Below are 18,444 nucleotides of genomic sequence, written 5' to 3' on the forward strand. Positions count from 1 at the left end.
AGCACCGGGGCAGAGGCAGAAATGGCTTTTACACCTCTCAGCCAGCTCCAGGTAGACCTGGAAGCGCTGCCGGGAAGCGCTGACGTCGGCAGGAGCGGGTGGGGGCGGCGGGGGGAGGCCGGGTCCGGGGCCGCCGGAGCGGGGTCAGCAGAATGCCTCCGGCTCCGCTCGCCCCTGCCAGCCGTTCCGCGGACCTTTTGTTCCCATTCTGCACCTTTCCCAGCACCTCCTGACTCCTGGGGCTCCTATCCGGGGGGCCAGGGCAGGGGCCCCCCCAGTACTGTGGATTTTGGCGAGCAGGATGTAGCCAGCAGGATGTGCCCAGTGTGTGGCTCATGGCACAGGGACCCAAATGATGAAGGGGACACGGGCACATCCAGCCCCAAGGCGAGGTGACTGAAGGAGGTCGTGGGGGCTCTGTGTGGGGGATCTGAACCCAAACCTAAAAACCTGACCCCCACCTCCCTGACAGCCCTGGCGGGGTTAAGGGGAGGAAGGTAGCATGGCTCGGCATCCCAGTGTCCCAGGGCATCCCCTGGAGCCCGTCCCAAAGTACAGCCAGCCTGGTGAGCTCAGTGAAGGGGATGGATCCTGCACGGCAGTAGAAAATGTGTACAAAACCAGTGCTCCCACTGCAGGCAGCCACTGGGACTGGAAAAATGCCCCCCTTCCTGGTATCCCAACACCCCGCAGCACACAGGGACACAAAACTGCAGACTGGAGCTCATCCTGTATGGTGACAGCAGTGGGGACCCCAGGACAGAGCCCAGCTCTCCCCGTCCCCCACAGCCGCCACTGGTGCCTGGGAGGAGCCGGGCTGAGCAGGTCTGGACACGTCCAAGGACTCTCCCAGCCTCCAAGGACTTTTGGCTGGGATTTCCTGTGAGGGATGCAGGTTTGCAGATGTCACAACACTCCAAGATTTCTGCTCTATGAGCTCCTTGGACCCACACTCGCGTCAGCCTCATGGGTGCCCACTGCTGGGGAATCCTTTTGCCAAAGCTCCCAGGGTAGCACTGTCAGACTGGGACAGCAGCACCCTGCCCAGTATGGCTTGCGGCTCCTATGGGGCATCCTGCAGCTGGCACTGGCTCCAAACAGCTCCTCAGTGCAGCACTGCCTGGGGGCCTCCTGGTCCCTGACATTCCTTCCATCCCTTCCAGCTGGAGTGCAAACACTCCCCTGGATGCAAATTCATCCCACTGCAGGGTGCAAACTCATAGCTGGGTGAACCCCTCTCCTGGATACGAACCCATCTCCAGATACAAACCCACCCCTAGATACAAACCCATCCCTGGGTGACTATTCATCCCCGTATGCAAACACATCCCTGGGTGCAAATTCCTCCCACTACTACAGGGTGCAAACGCACACCTGGGTGCAAATTCATCCTGGAGTGATAATTTATCCCTAGATGCAAACTCATCCCTGGGCCCAAATCCACCCTGGATGCGAATCCAGCCCCAGGGTGCTGCACCCCTTTCCACTGCCTTTCCACCAGCACCCCTCTCCTTCCCCAGCTGCCCCAGCCCAGCGCGACTCTGTCCCCCCAGCACTGCCACCAGTATCCTGCTGCCAGCCGCGCCCTCCGGATCTGGCAGACAGGTCTCTCCCCCCCAGGCTCCCTGCTCGGTGTCTGGCTGAGCTAAGCGTATTTAGTGCTTTTAATTGTTCTTAATAAATCAATCCCGCCAGCCCCTTAAATCATTTTTGTGGCTTCCCTCACAGCCGTCCCTGCGGCCGTGCTGGTGTGGAGCCTGCTGTCTGCAGCGCTGCTGGGGAACATGGCCGGGCTGGGGTCATCGGGGCGCACCCTGCCCACCCCAGCAGCCACCCCGCTTCTCCTCAGCCCCGGTAGCTGCGTGAGAGGGGCTCTGCCTGCCGGGGTAGGGGCCCCATGCCTCAGTTTCCCTCCCTGCGTGGAGTGTTTTGGGGATGCACCAGCTGCTCGCTTTCTCCCTGCTGTGTGGGTTCAGTCACCCCAATATCACACAGTTTTTGGGGACACCGAGGGACCACAAGTCCCTTCTCTCACTTGCTCCTCCCCTCAGGGCCAGGTGCTGTGGGAACAGAGATGGTGACAGCGGATGCCACCCATGTGGTGCTGTCCCAGCCTGGTGTGTGGTGGTGCCTGGGCAGATGTGCCTTGTCCTTCAAGCCCCCGGTGCCACCGTGGACCCCAGGGACACGCACCATCCCCTGCCCATGCCCAGCCAAGTGCTGAGCCCCTGCGGGTACAGGATGAGGCCAATCCAGCTTGTGACACCCAAGTGGGCTCAGTGCAGGCCCCAGTCCAGGTGACTTGCCAGGTGAGGCTGGGATGATGCCAACACCCAGCTGGATGACAGCACTCCTGCGCTGGGGGTCGTGTTACGTACCCCACAGCACCCTGAACACCCTGCAGCAGCTCCCAGCCCTACCTCCTGCTCCATCCCACCATCCAGCAGTGCATCCTCATCCATCCCACCAGCCAAGGTGCATCCCACTCCACTGCACTACTCAACCCTGCATCCTTCATCCCACCATCTAATCCCGCATCCTGCACCATCCCACCACACAACTCCACATCCCATCCATCACCATCCCACCAACCACTCCAGCCCTGCTGACATTTTTCATGGAAAGGATGAACACCCGGCACCCAAGTGGGATCAGCGCAGCCCCCAGCCCTCTCCAGGTTCTCAGGGCTCAGAGTTGCACAGGGCTGACAGTGACACTCAACTAGATGGCAATGGTTCTATTTTTGGGGACACATTTTGCACCCCACCCCAACACCAACACCCTGCAGCATCCCCCAGGGCATCCTACCCCGCATCCTGCTCCATCCCACCACCCAAACCCACACCCTGAACGATCCCATCACCTAAACCCTCATCACATCCACCACCCAACCCCACAACCACCATCCCATCAACCACTCCAGCCCCGCTGGCATTTTCCATGGCAGAGTTGAACACCCAACACCCAGGACGGTTGCCGGGGGACATGTCACTGAACAGACTGTGCTGGCTTTGGGCAAAAAACAAACCCGGCAGGGCTTGGAGGGAGAGAGCTAACCTTGACACAGTTGCAGCAGTCACTAATAGCAGGCAATATGCCTGTTCTTGGGGGACTGTTGCAGTTGCTAAGATACTGGCAGCCGTGTGAATGGAAATGGGTCAGTAAACCTGTGGAGAGATAGTGTGACACTGTAACCGGCACAGCTGTTGCAGCCTACATCGAAATCCCACCCTTTCAATATTTATCACTCTCCGCCTTCGGTTCCTTCCTCCCAGCAATTTTTTCCACGTTGGTTTTGCCCGGGGTTGGTGAAATCACCCCGAAGACTTTAATGAGATGAGAGGTAGTGGAGCAATGGGATGGGGTGGAAAAGGCGCAGTGCAGGGGGATGAGGAGGGAAATTAAAGCCCCCACTTTGGGTGGGTGTCTGTTCCCCCCTCCCCACCCCACTCCGTGAGCAGGATGGAGCCAGTTCTTGGAGAGATTTAACAGGAAACAGGCTATAATCCCCCTGGTAGGAAAACGGGTGAAAAGGTCAATTTACTTCTGTCCCTCGTTTAGGCACTGTGGTGAAATTACACACTTGCAGGAGCCTCTGCGCATGGCTGGGAGCGGAGGGAGCAGTGTCTGTGTCCGTCCTCAGCTGTTTGTGTGTCCACCCCGCCTGCTGTGTGCCCTGAGCCTTCCCACGGCACCCCAACCACGAGCAGAACTCACATGGCCCAGGAGCAGCACCCAGGAGCCCCAGGAGCAGCATCCAAGAACCCCATGGCAGCACCCATGTGGCCCCACAAGCGCTATCCATACATGCCAGCATCCCGCCCCATGCCTCACCACGCTGCATGCCCACAGATGCCCAGACCTCAGTGCTCCAGCATCTCCCCATGTCCTCCACACTTCCCCAAATGCTCCAGCAACCCTAAAATGCTCCAGCACTGCCCTCATGCTCCAAATGTTCCAGCAGTCTCCTCAGTGCTCCAGCATTTCTCCAAGTCCCCCAGCATCCATTCAGTACTTCAGTATCCCCACCCTAAGTACTCCAACATCCCTCCAGTGTTCCGGCACCCCCACGACAAATGCTCCAGTGTCTCTGTAAATGCTTTAGCATCTGCCAAATAGTCCAGCATCCTCACCCCAAAAGCTCCAGCATCTCCCCAGATACTCCAAAATCTCACCAAATACTCCAGTGTCTCCCCAAACATTCCAGCACCCCCAAAAGGCTCCAGCACCCCTACAACACCAAGGCCTGATTCCACCACCCCCTGCCCTGCAATGGGCTCAGCTCCCCACTGCCTTTGGTGCTGCCAAAACTCAACTGGGGCGGGAAGGGTTGGGCTCTCCCTCCCAACTGGGCCGTGGGAGCCGGGACAGAGCCACGGAAGGACGCTAGGAAGTGTCCCTTGTCCCCTGCCCCCAGGCGCTGTCCAGGTGCACGGCAGGCAGCTGCTGTCCCGGCTCTGGCCGGGACCCTGCTGCAGGGAGGAGGGCGAGAACATCTGGTTGCAGGAAAGAGGGACAAGTCCAGGGAAAAATGCCGAGCTCCTGGAAGAGCCCCTCACCGCCGCGGCTGGGGTGGAACAAGCCCCAGAATCCCTCCTGCGCCACAGCTGCACCGGGGAAGGGAAACTGAGGCACGGTGGAGCCAGACATTGTGATGTGGGGTCACAAAGCCGCGAGCGCCGGGGTCACCCCCAGCTCCCTGGCTGGAGGAGCATTGCCCATGATTTATAGCCCAGGGTCTGGCATCCAGGGGGCAGCAGGGAAGGAAAGGGAGGCTGCAGGGAGTGAGGGGAGCGGGAGATCTCCTCCTCCCAAAGACGCTCCCTGTCACCCCCCCGCAGGTGGCTGGAGCAGAACGGTTGATATGGAGACAGGGAAGCACAGACTGTCTGGGTAAGGTGACATTCGACAGATGCCAGGTTCAGACTTGCTCCAGCCAGTATTCCCACCCCCCTCACTGCCTGCCTCCAGCCCCCACGCAAAGGCATGTGCAGGGGGGGCAGGCTGGGCAGGGGTAAGTGGGGGAGTGGGGCACCCTGCGATCTGCTGGGAGGTGAAATGCCACCTTGTCCCCATCCTGAGATACCAACACCCTGAGTGTCCCTTGCCAGGGCAGATTTGGAGCCCTGGATCCCCAACCCTGGAGCCCATGGTGCAAGCGAAGGAACACCCACCCAAAATGATGGGGAACCTTGCCCTGTGCCAGGCAAGCAGAACTGGAAGATTTGGGGGACACATCTGGGGAAAGGATCGCCCCCCACCCCCCCCCACCCCAATTGCAGAGAGGGCAATTAGCTGATGCCTAAGAAGAAATGGCCCAACTCTGGGGGGAGCACTGGCATCGCATCTCCCACCCAGGTAGGTGGACACTGGGCATGACAGCCCCTTGTCCCCAGGTTTATTGCCCAGGGAGGGGTCCCAGGCTGCCAGACCTGCCCCCCCCTGGCTGCAGTCCTGTCTCTCTGCACCTCTCGTGCCCTCTTACCCCTCCAGTCTGGAGATCAAAGGGATGCTGAAGGGATTCCTGGCATGCAACCAGCGGAGACCCTGCTGCATGGGAGCAGGGAGGGACAGGGCAGTGGCACGGGATGGGCACCCCCTGCGCCCAGAACAAGGCTCATGGTCTGCAGTGAAAGCAATGGGGTGATTTGGCAGAGAGGGGAAGGAACAAACACAGCAGGCACAGCACTGGGTGGGGGGAGCCCTCCAGCACCCTCCTGCCAGATCCCCTTCTGGCAATACTGCACCCCCAGACCCCCGAGAGCTGGAATGGCTCCCGGGGTCCATTGAGCAGGATGACAGGGGCTGCCAGCCCACACAAAGCCCCTCCAGCCTCTCCCCGTGCCCCCAGCTGCTGCTCCCTGACCCCCTGTGCGGGGAGGTTGGAAACTGCTAATAAGCTTGGCCCTTCCCAGCATCCCGGTCCCGGGTGGCCCTGGCAGGTGTGGGTCAGCGCTCAGGGACTCAGTAGTCTGGATTGGCAGAAACGGGAGGCGCCTGGTGAGGGGCTGCAAAGCCTTCAGTGTCGGCGGGATGGGCTCCAGCACTCGCTTGGGCTCTTCTGTCTCCTCTTCATCACCCTCTGTCTCCCAAATATCCCCAATCTGCTCTGTAGTGATGCTTGGCACAGCCCCAGCTGGGACATGGGACTAACCTGGGGACACCCCGCACCCCAAGATGAGGGGACACAGCCCCTCTCCTTCCTGCTCCCTTCACTGCATCTACCTCCTTGTTCCTTCTCCTCTCTGCCCTAAAGCCAGACGGATTTCACCGCTCTGCTGAGCTCCAAACTCCACTTCCAGATTTTCAGTGCGACCTTCTGGCTACCTGGATCCGGCACTGCAAGATGCCCTCTCTGATCCCCCCTCCCCTCCGGCCCCCCAGCATCCCCGGGGGAGACAGGGCTAGATGCAGCCAGGAGCAGGATGCAGGGGGAAGCCAGGGGTGGCTGAGGTGGAGGAGGAGGAGGAGGAGTAGGAGAAAGAGGAGGAGGGAGAGGTCGGGCTGCACCTGGATGCAAAACCAGCCTCAGGAGGCTTGGGTTGTTGTGTTTAATCTAGCCTGGCCCAGGGAAAAGCAGGAGCGTGGTCAGAGAGAGACTGGCAAACCCGCTGCACGTGTAGGAGGTGCTGCTGTGGCTCCTGGGGCAGCCTTTGACCTTGCTGTCTACACGGAGGGTCCCCCAAAAGGGCCCCCGCTCTCCTTGGGACACAGTTCTGCAGGGATGTGCTCAGTTCCCAGTCTGCTCTTGGCTCCCCAAGCCCGGATCCTGCCCCAGGGGGCAGGCAGGGGTCCACGGGTCCCCTGTGTCTGGCTATCACTGATCACAGATAACCAGGGGGAAGAGGGAGAAAAGAAGGGAGGAAAGACATAAAACTCACAAAATATCCCAAACCCCCATTCAGGCACATGAGGCACCATGGGGTGTAGAAAAGCAGGAAAAAAAAAAAATCCATGGAAACAGCTGGGAAAAGCCCCAAAGCCCCAGGTCACCCCCACACACTGCCCCCTGCCCTCCCTGCTCTCCCCGCCGGTTATTTCCAGCCCTCTGCATCCCCCCTCCTCCTCCTCCCCATTCCCTCCCGGCACCCTGCTCTCCTCCGCTCGCTCTTGCATTCTGGTATTTGGTGTGTTCCTCAGCTGCAGGAAATTCCTGATGCTCTCCATCATGCAGCCTGCACTTGCATCCCCCGCCCTGCCCGGCTCCCCTCCAAAGGACAGCCATGTGCCGGACAGCCAGCGCCGCCGCCATCGCTCCCCTCCCAAAACAGGATTTACTTCTCTCTCTTTGCCTTCTCTTTCTCCTTTGGTTTTTTTCCCCTTCAATTATTTTCAACTCTAACCCTGCAGAACACCGCCTCTCCATCTGCGCCAAGGGCTGAAGCCGCCTAGCTCCGGCCATTCCCCTGCCTGGCTTTTCCCTCTTCGTCTTCCTCTCTTTGCGAGACTGCTCCTGATCTTATTTTAATTCGTCTCAGACGGTGTTGGAGTGTTATTTTAAGAGAGAGGATATGCACAGACATTGTGTTTTCTGCTTTTTCCTGGCCCCAAGCCAGGCTCTCTGGGCTGTCAGCTACCCACTGTGTTGCAGTCACGTGTGGGAAGAGGCAGCCAGAGCCAGCCTCACAACTCCTGGTAGCAACATGGAAATCAAGTGTGCACTTTCTTCCCTCTGTATGTGTCTGTATTATTAATAGTGTCTCTCTCTGTGAGTTATCCATAATGTATCTTAATACCTGTCCGTGGGTAAATGATGTATCACGGAGCACTCGCGCCCATGGCTCCGTGCGCCACCGAGGGGGAACAGGCATCATGGCGGTGCCACCATCACCCCTGAGGTGTGGCATGGGGATGGGGGACAGGACAGAGGGATGGGGTGGAATCTGGCAGCCACGAGCTGTGCTGGTGTGTCCCAGCCTGCTGGCACCTTGGTGAAATGGGCATGTGGGGAGCAGTGGGGTGCTGCAGGGAGGATGGGCCAGCTGGCACTGGGGTGGCACTGAGCGATCCCTGTCACTGGCCAGGAGGTGCCGGGAGACACCAATGTCCCACGCTGTGGGTGCTGATGCTGGCTGCTACGAGCTCACAAAGGAATGGGACATGTCACTGCACACCTGAGGGACTGCAGGCGGCCAGTGGGTAGCAGGGAAGGTGCAGGATAGATCGTCATCACATGGCACGGGTTGGATGGACGTGGCATGGGTTGGATGGATGGACGCAGCACAGCACAGAGCTCAGAGCTTGACTTTGCAGGACACAGATGTGTCCCAAGAGGCTCCACTTCGGCAGGAGATGCCCAGAAGAGTCCAGGGGGCTCCCAGCCCCAGGAGGCTGAGCAGGACTCCCCCCGGGTCATACACATACACCCAGAACTGGGGCAGCACCCAGGCCCCTGCATGCAATGGCAGCTGGTGCTGCCCCTCTCCAGGCTGTGGGGTCCCCTCTGCATCCTGGGGATGGAGACACCAGGGCAGGTAAACAACCTGGGGCTGGGGTCTTCCCAGTGCTAACCAGCAATATAGAGACCACATATTGATGCACACTGTGTCTACACCCCCATTACACCTATAAAGTAGATGTGCATGCAAGAGCACATGGGCACGTACATCCCCCCCCTGTGCAGCACCTTGACACACAGATGTGTCCAGGTGTTGTTTGAACGTGTCAGTATGTGGGGCTGCCAGCAGCGTCCCCAGCCAGCAACGTCCCTGCCTGCAGTGTACCGTTCTCACAGTACCCCCTGCACATCCCTGCTGGGACACCATGCCCATCCCCACACACCATGCCCAGGATGCTGCAGCGTGCACGGACAGAGGAGCACCCCAACCCCAGGGGGTGCCCAGGCTGGGCAGCCCTGCCCCCTGACACACAGCGGGAGTAGTGTGGGTGCCAGCACCCAGCTGGGGTCATGGGGAACAGGAATCCAGGAAGGCGAACTGGAGCTCAAAGCTTCACATTTCTGGATTCTGGTTCCCGTTTCTGCTCCCGGCTGTTTCCATGGAAACTGGCGTCGGACCTGGGAAAATAAGGTTAGGGTTTGCAGTGGAGGCCCACTGCCAGCCTGCCTGCCTCTGCGTCCCTCTGGCCCTGCTGCCTCACTGGGGCACATGCCTGGATACCCCCATGCCTGTACCCACATCATGCTCAAGGTCTGGGGGCTGAGCCACACTGGCACCCCCTGGCATCTTGCAGCACCCTCCGTCGTTCCACCTGGTGACCCCTGGGAGCCCGGCACACACTGGGTAATTTGGGAACTGGAACCACCATGCTGCTCCCTGGCATGCTGGTGAGGGTGGTGAGTTGGCGGTGGCACCCACTGGACCCACAGCCCTTTCCTGCCCTCCCACTCTCTTCCCTGGTGCTCCAAATATGGCACAGCTCAGCCTCCATGGAAACTTCCCAACAATGCTCATGTGGCCATAACACCCCAGCAGCCCCACTGGGACAGGGGACACTGAGGCTGCCCCCACTGCTGACACCCCATTTGCAGGTTTTACAAGGACCCAGATGCAACAGTAACATCATCCTCCCCTTCCCCAGCTCAGGATCCCCAGTTGCTCCAGGGAAGGTGGGGAGTTGGAGGGGGGAAGAGAACCAGGACATGACACCTCGGGGGAGCTGTGAAGACTAATGAATGGAGGCTTTTAAAAAGCACTTTGACTGAGAAGTGCTATAGTAGGAACTAATTATCCCTCCTGCCTGCGCACACCCTCGCACGCCGGCACAGCCATGTCCTGCTCCCTCCTGGAGCCACAGCTGCAAAATCGCAGCCAACCCCGGCACCGAGTACCATGGCAGCCACGCCAACCGGCATTGCCCTGGTCGGGGAAGCTTCCCTCTGAGACTCCACCACCCCTCCTGTGCCTCCTGTGTGCCTGTGCCCCCCACTTTGCTGCCATGGCACCCCTGGCAAAGCTGGCAGCAGCAGGCTGGGGGCACAGGGTGGTGCTCACCCCCCTCCTTGCACTGGGGTTTTGGGGAATGTTTTCTTTTTAATTGAAATCCGCCATTTTACAGTGATGGCAGGTAGGCTGGGTAGTCAGTCCCTGTGGATGCTCAGGGATGGACGGCACCTGGCACGGCAGGGTGGGCGGCGGAGCCGGCACAGACCCCTGTCCCCTTGCAGCTGTGACCCTGCCCAGCAGCCCAGCCAAGGGAACCAGCCCTTCTCCCTGCTGCCCAGCTCTCAGCAGCAGCCAAGGGCAGCAGGGAGACACAGGGAGACGCCCCAAATGTTCACCCCGCTCAACCGAGCAGGTCCCCACGCCGCCACCCTACAGCACACAGAGTTTTGGGGAGGTGCCGGCAGTGCTCCCTGTCCCTCGACGCCCCTGGAGTGGGATCTGGCGCAATCCCATCCTGCCGTCCCAGCACTGCCCGCTGCCCCATTTCGCATTCCAGTGTGGGCCGGCCCCGCTGCCCTCTCACTCCCACCCCCACCCCGGTCTGCGTTTCAGCTGTTGTTGAATTCTGTCCAGGCTGGATTCATCACAAGAGCCCTCAAGCGGCTGCAAACAAACAGAAAAAACAGGGAGCAGGAGCACGCAGAGCGATCGATTGGCGCTGGGGGGGCCTGAGGCCCTTTGGCAACGCCAGACCAGCCTCAAATTCCACATTTCCAAGAGAAAAGGAGCTGGGGATGAGCGGCAGGAAGAGGGGGATGGAAAGCACAACAGCCACCAGCCGCTGGACCGTGGCAGTGAAGCTCCCGGGCACGGTGCTGCGGAGATGGGCACAGAGTGGTGCTGCCTCTCCCTTCCTCGTAGAGATGGGCTCGTACCACTCTGAAACTTCCCTCTTGTGGTTACTGCAGTTAAAAAAGCAAACAAGAGACTTGGGTGCATTAAAAAAGAAATAGGAAATGGCACAAAGGGTGGGAGCACCCGCAGGGAGGGGGTTTGCCCAGCAGCAGTGGCACTGGGGTGGGTGTTGGGTCAGGGTGCTGGTCCCTGGGGCAGGGAGGAGAGACCCCTCCCCTTGGCACTGCAGAGGGGACCGGGAACATGTGGCATGTGATGGGCAGCTGTGGCCCCAGATCCCAGGGATGGATGGTAATGGCAGGGGAAGCAAACAGCAACACCGCTCCAGTGGGAATTGCCACCACTGGAGCTGTGGGGTCAGGTTGCTGCGCCTGGGTTTTTAAGAGGGGCTGGATAATTTTTACCACCACTAACGATCCCATCTGTGCCTGACACGCTTCAGCTCCGAGCCCAGCATTCCGGCAGGGCTCCCACACCTCCCTGCCAAGCCGCTCCAACTCACTTCCCCCTGCCTTGACTGCTGACGGCACAGGGCCCGTGCACAGTGCTGCTGGCACAGGGGGCAGCCATGCTCCTGGCGTCTCCTGGTGCCACCACTGTACCCACCCACGGTGTTCTGGAGCACTGGGGCTGACAACCATGGGGTGGCCAATGCGGAGACGTGGCAATGACGGGGATGCTGCACAGCCCAAGGACACAGAGGAGCCTCTCCAGCTTCAAGGAGAATTTAGCAGGGCTTTTTTTTGGCGGTGGTCACCAGGGTGACACTGTCCTCTCTGCGGAAGGACAAGGACCTGGGATATGCTGGCACCATTTGCCCTCTTCCTGGCTCCAAACAAAGACCTACTAGAGGATGCTGCTTTTTGAGAAGGGGGTTTGCAGCATCTTGCCTGCAGAACTCCCTGCCAAATCCCATCCAGTCAAGAGCTGAGGGGCACAGCACCAGTGCCTGCAGCACAAGGCTCCTCTCCCTGCAATGTCAACCTGCTGCTCCACATCCAAGGCTGCCCTTGGAAAAGCTGTTGGCTGCACTGGCTGGTTTGCCAAGCCCAGGACAAGCTCTTTAGCTCAGCTCTGCCAGAACAGATGCCTGGGCGACTGTAATTCTTCCTAGCATGGATGCAGGGGGGGATGTGTGGAAAAAAACCCAACCTCATTTAAGCATTGCAGTGGCTGCTCCTCCTTTCCCCAGCATCCACAGCATTGTAGCCCCACAGAGAATCCCCCAAAATCTGAGAGGTGAAGCGGGGAGAGGCTGGGTGATGCCAGGGGAGAAGTCAATGCCCAGAGGGAGGATGGCATGGCCCAGCACATGCTGGAGCTGAACATGGCTCTGCTGCCAGCTGGGGAGGAGAGAGCGACCCGCTGCAAGGACAAGTGGGAAGCGTGAGCTCGGCGTGCCACTGGTGTCCTTGCAAATGCTTGCCTGCTCTGTCTTGATGCTCCCCACAAAACAAGCCTGTTCTCATGGCAATGTCCTCTCCAAAGAGCACAGGGAAGGGAGCACGGTGACATGCTCTGGAGGGGTTCCTTCTCCCCCCAGAACAGCATGGCTGTGGGGCAGGAGCTCCAGCCCGGCTGTTGCACTGCTGGAAGAGGCCGGCAGCGTTTCCACATGGATATTTTCTTCCACTGGCTGTAGTTTGGGGCTGCCAAAAGCCAAAACAAGAATGGAAACATCCCATTTTGTTGGCAAAAATTCAAGGCAGGGTTGGGTTTTTTTTTTCTTTGGTTTCGGCTTTTTCCTTTTTTTTTTGTTCTTGTCTTTGGTTACAAACGGAAATTCCCTGCCATGAAATCATGACGAAACCCTAAACCAAAACACAGCTTGGACTGAAACCTTCACCCGATTCCCTGTGGATCCCATGTGGGGCTGGTCCCAGGGCTGGGAACACCCCCACACAGCCCTGGGACACGGGACCGAGCCCAGACTCCACTGCCAGCCCCAGCCCTGTGGGAGATGAGGGGATGTTGTGCTTTGGGGATCCCTCCAGGGACCCAATGTAATTCCAGCCTTGGAATGTACCACTTCCCAGCCCTGGTCTACACCACCCTGCCTTGGTGATGGCACCTGGCAGCTGGCACCAGGCCTGACAAAACAGAGATTTGTCCAAAGGGAAACTGGTCCCTACGGATGGGGCCAAGCAGAGACCAGGACTGGGGTGCCAATGGCTCCAAGGGTATCATTAGAGCAGTGTTTGCTCCCAGGAAGGTGGTTTGCAAGAGCAGTTGCTGGGAATGGCCTCATCCAGCCCATCCCAGGGAGTCTGGATGTGGCCAAGCCCTGGGGCTCACCCCTGCAGCCTGCCCAGCATTCTCTCCTCCCATCCCCTCTTTCCACCAGATGTTGGGGCTGGAGGATGAAGCAGCTCTTCCCACCCCAGTCCCCACTGCATCTCTCTCCAGCTCCCGTTCCAGAGCCTGGATCCAGCCACGCAGGCTGAATAAGGCTGAACCTTTGTCCGGCTCCCCCCGCCGTGCTTCCCTTATCTGGTCCAGCTGCCTTGCCAAGAGCCAGCAGAGGATGGCAGCAGCCCCGGGCTGGTGGGGCCCTTCTCTCTTCCTCCTCCTGCCCTAAAGCCCCTGCACCCACTGTCACCCCCTGCTAAGTACTGCCAGTATCTCTCCTCCATCCCTGCTTGTCCCCAAAACTGGGAGACCCCCTCATTGGTCAGAGCTGCACCCCAAACTATGCACTGGGCACAGCATCACAGTATCACTGTCCTGCACCCCCAGTCTGCTCCTCCCTGGGGCTGGGAGCATCCCTCGGGGACTGCGGCCAAGGCAGGGCTGGGTGCGGTGGGGGTCGGGGGCAGCGTGGAGCCGGGTTATCTGTCTGCAGAGCTCCGTGCGCAGCAATTAACCTCAAGAGAGCAGCCGCGGCTCCTGCCAAGAACCACATTAGGTGTGTGTGGCAGCGTCTAGACATGTGAGAGACCAGAGGCCTTGATCTGGAGGAAGGCGGCTCCATCCCTTCCCCCACTCCTTGCCCGCCGCCCCACAGGGACCCCCTCGTTGGGGTCTGGCCAACATCGAGGACAGAACACTAGGAGGGATGCGGGGATGGGAGTGGGAGGCTAGCCTGAGCATCCCTCTGTGTGGGTGTGGTTCCAAAGAGCTCCATGCTGGGCTGTTAAACCAGGACTCTCCTGCTTGGCACATAGCATGGCACGGCATGGCACGGTATCCTCATGGATGCACACCCCCAGGTCCCCAGCCATAGGGGGGAGGAGGAGGAGAAAGGTGGTTGCGAGCACTACCTGAGCCATCTCCCACCAGGAGATGTGACAAACATCCCACAGAGCCAGCAGCAAACCCTGTGATGAGCCCTGGAGTAGGGATGGTGGGAAGAGACCCAGCTCGCTGCTCGCCCATGCCAACCCTGTCACCTGGGGCAGGTGGGATGGAGCCAGGTGGGCACCGTGGGGGCTGGGCACCCTCCCTGTCAGTGCACCTCACACCCATGACACCCCCTTGCTCTCACCTCCCGGGTGCAGCCACCCCAGACGGCTGCAGGATGCTGGGGAGAAGAGATTTTCCCGACGTTAATTAATTAAAATAAACAGCAAATTAAATACAGCAAAATTAAAATAGCTCCGGAAATTAATTTTCAACAAAACCCACCTGGAAAGGCTGGATATTTAAAGAATTAATGGAGCCCTCTGAGACCATAAAGAACCGCTGAGCTCCCAGCATCCACCAGCCCCCTCCGAGCCCGCCCGGGGATGCAGTGCTGCGGGCAAGCTGGGATGGGACCTTGGGAAGGGACCCAGGATGGGACCCGCACCTCCTGGCAGCTCTTACCTCGCAGCTGCCTGCACATGCCTGCTGCTGCCACACTGGGACAGAAGGACGCTGGAGAAGGATGCAGGGATGCTCCACATCATCCCAGTGGGAAGCACCAGCCCCAGCTCTGGCTTGGCTTGACACAGGGCTCTGCAGGGGCACTGAGCTCCTGCCGGTTTTGCCCGGTGGCTGGGGGCAAAACCCACTCAGGCACAAGGATGTCCCCGTCACCCTCCTGGCCAGAACCCGCTGCACTGAGGGAAACCTTGACCTCCAAACCCCATCTGCCTGGGTACTCCGGGCCCCCCACAGCTCTTCCCACGCATAATCCCCTGGCCAAGGCGGGATTACTGTGCAAACTGGCTGCGCAGCCGGACAAAGCTCCTTACCAGGCACGGCGGGCAGGTCGATGGAGTCCCGAGGGGCCCGGTGGGGCGTGGGCCCAGCTCCGGGCGGGCAGCGGACGGGGCCAGGTGCCGGGGAGCATCCTCGCGCCCGGCCGGGCTCCGGCCTGACACCGGCCTGACACCAGGCACAACTCGTCACACGCTTGGGGTGTGCCAAACCGCCCAGGGCTGGGAAGCCCATCCGGCGCCAGCCCTCCCACGGCCAAGGCGGCGTTTCCTCTCCCTGCGCCCAGCGTGCGCACAGGCACAGCGGCACAGGCACCGGCGGGCGAGAAAAGGCTCCGGAAGGAAATGGAGAAAGCAAGACTAGGCTGGCAGATGGAGAGCAGGAGGGGCCGCGGTCACCTCCGCCCCGGTGCGGGGTGCCAAGGGGCATCTGGGGGTCCCCACCTCGCTGGGGTGCCCGGCTGCGCTGCCACCGCTGGGCTGCTCTACTTCATCATCCGGGGAAACTGAGGCACGGCGGCCGCGGCTTCATGCGGAGCCCCTCGCTCTCCCGGGGAGGGAACCGCTCCCCCCCGCCGCGGCCGGGATGACACCAGCTCCCCATCCTCCTCCCGCTCCACCCTGTTCCTGCAGGAACCCGGGAGTCCGGGCTCCGGGCAGGCAGCCAGGGCCTCCCTCCTGCCTGCACCTCCCGCCCTGCCTGCTCCGGCGCCCGCGGCCGGCTCCGGCCCTCGCTCCCGCATCCATGCCCGGTTCACGCCGGCACACACCTTCCTACCGCGTGTCAGGGCGACCTTGGAGCGCTGCCGCGGCCGCTCCGTGCCAAACTTCGCGGCGATGCCCACGGCACAGCCGGGGGTGACGGATCGGCAGGAAGGGAGATTTTTTCCCCCGTTTGTTTATTCGTTGGGTGGGTTTTTTCCCTTGCTGGAGACAAAGGCAGGCTGTGTGCCCAGGCTCAGGGTCCGGGGAGTGCCGGCGGTGCCGGGACCCTGTGGCGATGCCGGGCCAGCCGCGCCGGGGGCTCTGGGTGGCCGGTTTCCTCCGCACACAGATGGCTGTTTCGACTCAGTCGAGCGCTTGACCTAAATCTCCTCCTGATCCACGAGAGCTGCAGTCCCTCAGCAGCACAGCTCAAGGCAAGGAGGAGGAGGAGGATGAAGGGGGGGACCGCGGCCAGCTGCGGACTGGCGGGAGGGTCGTGCCGGAGGGCCCCCACCCCGGGTTTGGCAGCAGGGCCGGCGGAGGCGGCAGTGGAGGGAAGGAGGGAGGGAAAGGGGGGGTGGAAAAAAAAAAAGTCTCCCACGCTCCGAGCTCCAGCGCTGGCCACCCGCGCCTGCGTGCTGCACCCACCGGGACGGGGCAACCGCCCCGCCGGGCTCGACGCCCCGGCAGACCACTTCCTCGGAGAGGGGCCCGGCGGAGGAAGCTCCAACGGCTCGAAAGTTTCGCCTGTGACTCAACCGCTGGCTGGGGTGACGGAGCCGACCCTGCAAAGGGGGGCCTCTGGGATCCCAGGGGTTCGGGGCATCGGGGTGGGGGATTTTTTTGGGTTCCCCAGACGAGGGTTGTCTGCGAGGCATGGCGCTCCACCCCCAGTGTCGGAGCAGCCCAAACCGGCTTCCCAGCGACAGCAGAAAGCTTTTAAAATCCCCTACGCGCGGCATGACTCACTCCAGAGCCAGTGCCCAAAACAAGCTCCGACACGGAGAGGAATGGCGAGAGCAGGGATGCTGGGGGCGGGCAGTAGGGGCTGGGGAGGGCCGGGGAGGGGGAAAGGGGGAGACAGAAGGAGGGAGAGAAAAGAGAAGAGGCAGAAATAACAGCATCTGAAACTCTGCCTGCTGGAGGCTAATTGGTTCCGGCACAGCCTGGTTTGTTTGGCAATGTTTCCTCTAATCCTTCAGGCTCCGCGCTCCCGGCCCCAGGGACATGGGGACATCTCGACACCCGGCCAGCGCCACTGCGGCACTCCCAGCTTGGACCCCCTCCCACTCGCGGATGCAGGAGGATGATGCTGTGACCGGCTCTACCCACCCTGGGGTGCCCCCGAATCCTCCAAGGCTCTGCACTCCCAGCCCCAGGGACATGGAGACATCTCAACAGCCCCAGGGACATGGAGACATCTCAACACCCAGCCAATGCCTCTGTGGCACTACTGGCTTGGATCCCTCTCCCACGCTGGGCTGCTGAGGGGTGATGCTGGGACCATCCTGAAGTCCTCCTGGGGCTGCACCCTGCCGTGGTGACATCCTGGGAATGGGATCTGTGGTGACACCCTGGGGATGGGGTCCCCTTCCGCAGCGCTGGGCACAGGGATGCTCAGAGGGCTGGGCAGCAGAGGGAAGGGAGGGAAGGGAGGGGAAGGGAGGGGAAAGGAGGGGGGGCCCCCACAGCCCAGCATGGCCGAGCCAGAGCACTAGCCAAGAGTCGGCAGCTTTGTTCCAGGTGCCGGCTCCCTTTTTTTCATTAGGCTAATGGGATGCGGATGCATTATTCCATTCCACATGCTGCTAATGAACCACTCAGGCCAGTGCATTTGCATTAATGTGCAAAGCACTGGAGGAGGGTGGAGTGGCTGCATCTGGCCAAGGCTGACCTTCTCTGCACCGCCCAGCCTCCCCAAGCCACACTGCACTTCCACCACTCTCAGACCACCCCACCAGACCCAGGAACTCCTCGGGATGGCTCCGATCCACATTCCAGGACACCATAACCAGCCCTGAGCCACCTCATACTTGCTGCCCATGTTGTCCTCTTGTCCGTACTGTGCCCGGCCAACTCCACCACTCCTCCCCATATGGATCATGGATGACGCCCCCCTGCCAGTGCCCCACTCTGTGCCCAGTCCCCAATGCACGTGACCACAGCATTCCTCCTGCACTCTTCACTGCTCCCAAAAAGCGATCACTCCCACCTCCTGCATGGAAACCTGCTCGGCATGTCCCTCCTCCTTGGTTACTTTCACTGGGACCTCCCAGCACCACCCCAGAGCTCCCTTCCAACACCCCAGGGGAGCAGGGGGCCCTCTCCCAAGCCCCCCCACCCCAGAGCTGGCAGGCAGCGCTGAGCGCGGGCGTCACTGGAGCCCTTGGGTTGTTTGTTACGGCTCCCAACTGCCTCTGTCCCCGGAGAGGTTTCAAAGGCGAGTGACCCACGAACTGGAATGTGCAAAGCCTCCAGCAAACAGAGCCAGCTGCCTGCGCCCGCGCAGGGGGGGTTGATGAGGGGAGAGCAGCCAGCCCCAGCACGGCACAGCACAGCCCCGACACAACTGCAGGGCCCTGATGTCCTCCCAAAGTGGGCAACCACCTGGCTGAGGTGAGATAAGAGCAGCCCATTGGTCTTGTCAAGTCCCCAGTGTCATCAGCTATCGTCAAGGTCCCCAAGCCCCCATGTCCCACTTCTTCCTTCCTCCCAGCCTGTTATTTGGCAGCACACGGCCTCCCAGAGCTGTGCTGGGATCATGCTTCGCCCCTCACCTGTCTGCAAGACAGGAGTCCTTGGGTGGCTGAAGGACCTTTAGGACACGGGACAATACAGTG

General features: G+C 60.7%; 1 protein-coding gene and 1 long non-coding RNA gene across 2 annotated transcripts in view; both read right to left on the reverse strand.

Annotated features, from left to right (window-relative positions):
• The window catches only part of AHDC1 (AT-hook DNA binding motif containing 1), a 50,514-nt gene that overhangs the window by 18,661 nt on the left and 13,409 nt on the right, over positions 1-18,444 (reverse strand). The gene's annotated exons all lie outside the window — the stretch shown is intronic.
• On the reverse strand, positions 777-8,002 carry LOC128799844 (uncharacterized). The gene is made up of 3 exons (XR_008434847.1): positions 7,737-8,002; positions 3,058-3,167; positions 777-880 (listed from the first exon to the last, which is right to left on the reverse strand). It is a non-coding gene; the product is annotated as an uncharacterized LOC128799844 (long non-coding RNA).

The sequence above is a fragment of the Vidua chalybeata genome, chromosome 25 (genome assembly GCF_026979565.1).
Source record: "Vidua chalybeata isolate OUT-0048 chromosome 25, bVidCha1 merged haplotype, whole genome shotgun sequence".
NCBI lineage: Eukaryota > Metazoa > Chordata > Aves > Passeriformes > Viduidae > Vidua > Vidua chalybeata.